Source organism: Callorhinus ursinus, unplaced genomic scaffold (genome assembly GCF_003265705.2).
Source record: "Callorhinus ursinus isolate GAN/ISIS: 27379988/994484 unplaced genomic scaffold, GSC_fseal_2.0 scaffold1924, whole genome shotgun sequence".
In the NCBI taxonomy this organism is placed as follows: Eukaryota; Metazoa; Chordata; class Mammalia; order Carnivora; family Otariidae; genus Callorhinus; species Callorhinus ursinus.
In genome coordinates this window covers 1-6276 of record NW_027398978.1, presented here as the reverse complement: position 1 = coordinate 6276, position 6276 = coordinate 1, and the positions used below count along the sequence as shown (strand labels likewise).

The 6276-nt window shown below is 41.3% G+C and overlaps 1 pseudogene; it reads left to right on the top strand.

Moving 5' to 3' along the window:
- The first annotated feature begins 3338 nt into the window (after positions 1 to 3338).
- On the top strand, positions 3339 to 4275 carry LOC112818088 (putative olfactory receptor 2W6; annotated as a pseudogene).
- Positions 4276 to 6276: the final 2001 nt, after the last annotated feature.

Genomic DNA, 6276 nt, shown 5'->3' with positions numbered 1-6276 from the left:
TCTTGGGTGAATCTGGTGTGTGGGGGGATGGGAGCTGTTGGGAAGAGCGGTACTTCCTCTGAGACCATATGCTCTCCCAAATCTCATTAGAGATAATTAGTTAAGGGGATTTTTTAAAAAGAAATTTTAACCCCATAGGGTGAGGCAGAGGAGGAAGAATCCAATCCTATATCAACTCTGAAAACTATAAAAAGTTCTTTCTTTTCAAACTTGAATCCCTTGATCTTTAAGTGCTCCCACACTGAGTGTGCATCAGAGACACCCCAGCTCCTTATCTGACTTCTGATCTGCGGTGGGAGGGGAATGTGGATATTGGCGGCCCTCAGGTGGCATAACGACTGTGTGCTCCATCACAGCCTCCCTTCCTCCATCCAGATTCACTGCTGCTTGGGTCTTGCCTCTTTATCTCCTTCCCTTTCTTGTAGATTTCCAAAATGTCGTTTTCCTTTCCTTCTTGTTTCCACTCTGGTCATCCCACTTGGACTTCCAAGTGAAGTCCCAAGAAAGACAAGGAATCATGGACATGGCATTTTTGACGCTGCAGTCAAATTCGGTAAGTTAATGATCCTGTGCAGGAAGAAATGTGACCTTGGCCTCCAGCCAGTCATCGGGGGTTTTTTTTGCCTTAGACTACAGCTGAGTCACATGCAAGTCGACTTATTATGGCAATATTCACAGCATAAATGTCTGTGTGCTTTATTTACATAGGCTTGATCAAATTTTAAAGATTGTGGTTTAATATCACTCACTCTATGAGGAAGCTGGAGAGAGCTTTTGAACTTCCTAATGGAATTTTTACCCCCCAAATGAATTGAAAACGTAGTGGAATCTACTGAATTCGAAAATCTTAAGACTAAAAATATTAATTATGGTTCTGCATCGCATGAGCATGTACTGAATAATGAGCTCTCTGTAATTGTGAGTGTTAAATATTAACACTGAGATTTTGAACTCCAAATGGAGAGTCAATGAAAGAAATTTCTAAAATGTTTTTCAGAGTTTCTGTCCTTTGCATTTATCTCCTCTTCCGTTTGTCACAGAACAAGCAGCTTCTCTAGCTATGAAGTGCCAACACTTCTCTTAGCCCTGAGACATGATCATTCATTCCTCCAAACAATGTAAGCAATAAATGTCCATTCTGACTCTTTATAGACAAATTACAAAACAGTTGATATTGGGGCATTATTTGGTTCAATTTTTTAAAATCTTGTGAAATTGAAATTATCTGTTCAAGGATCCAGAAGTCACAGAAGATATACAAAATCATCTTGTTTCCCATAACAATGGAAACTTACTTAAATGCAACAAGTGATAATTGCATTGTACCATTAAATAATGCATATAGCTCTTGGGACAAAATGATCATGGCTGTGTGTTTAGAAGCCATTCTCTTAGGTTTAAATAAGGACAGGCACACCCACATATCATGTAAAAGAATAATCATTTGTATATACATATATGTTCTTTCTTGACTATTACATATTTTTTAAATTTCCATGTTACAGGAGGTGGAGGAAAAGCTCTCAGTGCTGGCTTGATTCTACGTGTCGGTTGTCAGCCATCTAATCAGTGGATTGGGTCTCCACCTCCATGTCATCCTATGCAGTCATGACCACCGGAGATGCTCTCTGCAGCCTCTGGAGTGATGACCTTGACAACCCTGCAACTTCTAATAACTGCCAAAGTTTTAGTGTACAAAATCTTAAAGCTGTTAGGAGCACATGCCAACTCATGATTTAATTATGACAAAGCATTCTTAGGGCAGTGGAACCCTATTTTGTGCCCTGATGCACCTGAGAGATATAATGAATCACAACTCCATCACTTCCTACTAACTGCTTAGGAAAATGTGCAACAATGTTAGAATGACACTTTGCCTTGGTTAGTTTACGTTATAGAACACACTCACCCTAAGACATGAAACCACTGCCAAATAATTGAAAGTGTACTAGAAGATATAACACCCTTCCATTCTATGGGATCCTCAGAGACACATAAATAAAATAATCAATGTAGGCTTCCTGGAAGTAGAGTTCTTTGTGAGAACAAACTGTGAATAAGAGGAAAGGAAAGGCTATCAAAAGAATATTGGATATAAATCATGGAACACTACATCAGAAACTATATGGTGACTAACATAACATAATAATAATAAAAAAAGAACATTGGATAGTAGCTCCATTGGGGATTGAGTTCTGGCAATTGTTTTTTTCTACCTGTCTCATCTTTAAAGGAAAGCACTGCCAACTTCAGAGAAATTACCCAATCCCGGAGTTAAAATACACCACGGTGATACAATTTTATCACGGAGGTTGAGGATAGGACAGGGTAGAGGAGCAGAAGATATGCTAGGGTCATGCATTGAACAGAATCAGAGATATAGCTATAAACAGTAATGAGGTCATCTTCTTCCTAAGATTTTCCTTGACCACTTGTACCCTGTTGAGTTTGGATATGACTCTAGGTTTCCCAGTGTTGATGAAACAATGTTAAGAATGAGGTTTCACCGAACAGCAAGGCTGGTTCTCTGATGCAGAGATACAAGCCACTTTTCTTATCCATGGTTTACATACCGGGCTTCCTCATTAAAGAAAAAAAAAATGGATCATTTTATTTCCTTGTAAAATAATGAGCTTTTGAAATAATGAGCTGTGAAACTGAAAGGAATGATGCAAATTGTTGCTAAATAATCATAGCCATGAATCTGAAAAACTCCCAAATACTGTGCTCCTCAGACCAAATAAAGAAATAATGACTTAATACTTACTGAAATCCTGGGGCGCCTGGGTGGCTCAGTCAGTTAGACACCTGCCTTCGGCCCAGGTCATGATCCCAGGGTCCTGGGATCGAGCCCTGCATCGGGCTCCCTGCTCGGCGGGAAGCCTGCTTCTCCCTCTCCCACCCCCCCCACCCCCCGCTTGTGTTCCCTCTCTCGCTGTCTCTCTGTCACAGAAATAAATAAAAAATCTTTAAAAAAAATAATTATTGAAATCCTGAGTCAAGCATCCGGCATTTCCACTTTACCATTTTACCAGTCATTTCACTGGAGGGGTATATCTATACTTGTTTGTGTGTGTGTTTGTTTGAGAGAGTGTGCGTGTGAGCAGGGGTGGGGGGAGTAGGGGTGAGGGAGGGGCCGGGAGAAATAAAGCATTTTAAGCAGGCTCCACACCCAGGGAGGATCCCGAGGAGGGGTGGCTCCATCTCACGACCCTGAGATCATGACCTGAGTCAAAACCAAGAGTTGGACACTTGACTGACTGAGCCACCCAGGCACCCTTCTATACTCTTCAGAGATGCTCATCTTTCTCCTAACAGGTAATACGTGGTCAGAGGTGATGGAGAAAGACAACACAAGCTCTTTCGAAGGCTTCATCCTGGTGGGCTTCTCTGACCGTCCCCACCTAGAGCTCATCCACTTCGTGGTCACCCTCACTTTTTACCTGCTAACTCTTGTTGGCAACATGACCATCATCTTGCTTTCCACTCTGGGTTCCTGGCTGCACACACCAATGTATTTCTTTTTGGCCAACCTCTCGCTCCTGGACATGTGTTTCACCACGGGCTCCATCGCTCAGATGCTCTACCACCTTTGGGGCTCAGATAAGACCATCAGCTATCTGGGTTGTGCCATCCAGCTCTACTTCGTCCTGGCCCTAAGAGGGGTGGAGTGCGTCCTGCTGGCTGTGATGGCGTATGACCGCTCTGCTGCGGTCTGCAGACCCCTGCACTACACCGTCATCATGCACCCGCCACTCTGTAGGCAGCTGGCTTCAGTGGCGTGGTTGAGTGGCTTTGGCAGTTCTCTCATAATGGCACCCCACGTTGATGCTACCCCGCTGTGGGCACAGGCGGGTGGACCATTTTCTCTGTGAGATCCAGCGCTAATTGGCATGGCCTGTGTCAATACCGTGAGCCTTGAGGCACTGGCACTTGCCTTGGCAATCTTTATCATCCTGGCGCCACCCTTCCTCACCCTCGTCTCTTACGGTTACATTGCACAAATTGGTGTTTAGGATCAAGTCGGCCGCTGGGCGAAAGAAAGCTTTCAACACGTGCAGCTCCCACCTAATTGTCGTCTCTCTCTCCTAGGGCGCCACCACATACATGTACCTCCAGCCAGCAAACACTTATTCCCAGGACCAGGGCAAGGTCCTCACTCCCTTCCACACGATCGTCACTCCCAGTGTTAACCCCCTGATCTACACACTGAGAAACAAGGATGTTGAGGAAGCCATGAAGAAGGTGCTAGGGGAGGGGAGTACGGAAGGATAGCAAAAGTTTGGGGGTTGTCTTTTGACCCATCTTCTGTACACCCTGTTAGACATAGCAAATAAAGGACTATTCTGACATGGCAGACTGACGAGGCACTCAATGAGATGGGGAGCTCAGTGTTTAGCGAGGTTGAGAAAATGCAACATTCCTGAGTCCACACTCCTCTCAGGTCCCTGTGAGCCAAGCACCGATCACTCGGAGGGCTCCAATTCGGGACCAAATAGCAACCTATGCTCGCAAAATGCCAGCGATGAACGCAGACAGCAGGCATTCTTGTACCCAGGCCAGCTTCGACCACAGTGATTTGTACTCAGTAAGTCCTCAACATATATGAAAAGAATACGCTCAGAAGTGAAAAAAATAAAAAGTATTTATTTTTTCCAGAAAGTTCACATGTACTTTTATAGGGCCAAATTTCTGAATGAGAGGCAAAATAAATCATTCCATTATCTAGCTCTTAGTATTTCCAATACTGCAATGTGGATCCATCGTGTGGCTCCTGCATATTTTTAATCATTGATATAACTGAGTTTAGTGATATTTATGTTTGACCTTCTGAGGCAAAAGTGAATGAAGAAGGTTATGTAGCAAGACAATGAGGTATTTGCTTTATACGGAAGACAGAGTTTCTTGCTCATATTCAGTACTTGTTAGTACTTTATCTGTGACAAAAAAAGGCTGAAAGGTCTTTTTTTTTTAGTTTTCTTTTTTTAATTGCAGTAAAATATACACAATATCAAGTTTACCATTTTAACATTCCTTAAGAGTATCGTCAGTGGCGTTAAGAACATTCACATTGTCATACAACCATCACCACCATCTACCTTCAGAACTTTCTCATCTTCCCAAACTGAAACTCTGTATCCATTAGCAATAACTCCTCCTTCTCCCCTCCCCCAGCCGCTGGAAACACCATCCGACTTTCAGTCTCTATGAATCTGACAAAGAGCTTCTTGCTTAAAATGTTTGAAGTTTATTAACCTCCATTTCCCCCTCTGTCACCAGGATAACCTTGGACAGAGGCAGAGAGGAATGACACGAATTCTGGGGTATTGTTGGAATCTTTATGATTGGGTGTTCTCTGGATGTTGATTTCTTCACATTTATACCCATGACTGCAGTCGCTTGCCAGTCATAATGGAAGTTGATTGGAACAGTCTGTATTAGATGAATGAATCCTAAAGGCAGACAGGTTTCTTCAGACCTGAAATATTACCAATTGGATAAATCCCATCTCATAATCTGGGAAAACATTTGTGCAAGTGAATAAGGACTTTTAAATGTGGGGGTATTGCCCAGCAGTATCATTAGGGACTGGATAAAAGCTGGATTCAACAATTTCTTTTTTAAGCTCCCTCAAAGTCTTTAAGAAAGTTCAGGTTACTCTAGAGGCTCCAGAAAAAATACCAAATACCTAAATAAATTGTTCTAAAAAAATAAATGGTATATTAAATAACTAGAAGCAAATGTGTGTTTCAAATTTGCTTCTTTCAAGTACCAGTGAAACTTGGTAAATTAGGAGGACATAGAAATCAAAATTGAAATAGTTTTTAATTTTAAATGAAGGATTAGTTGATTCATGTTATACTGGTAGATTTGATTTTATCTTGGCATATAATTTTATGCTGGTAGAAAATGATTTATACGGAAATTCTATAAGCTATTATCAGTTACATTGTGATTATTAAAAATATATAAATCCTTTATGTGCATTCATTTAGAATATAGATTCATTTAGAATAAGACATACAAACTGACTTCATTTTTTTTTTTGCAATTCTGAAAAATTAATTTTTGTAATCCAAATCATTTTTAAGGAAAATGTATTTGGGTTTTTTTTGTTTGTTTTCTTTTTTATTTGAGTATAGTTGACACACATTGTTATATAGTTTCAGGGGTACAACTTAGTGATTTGGCAAGTTTATACATCGTACTATGTTCACCATAAAGTAGCTACCATCTGTCCCAGTACCTGGTCATTAGAGTATCGTTGACTGTACT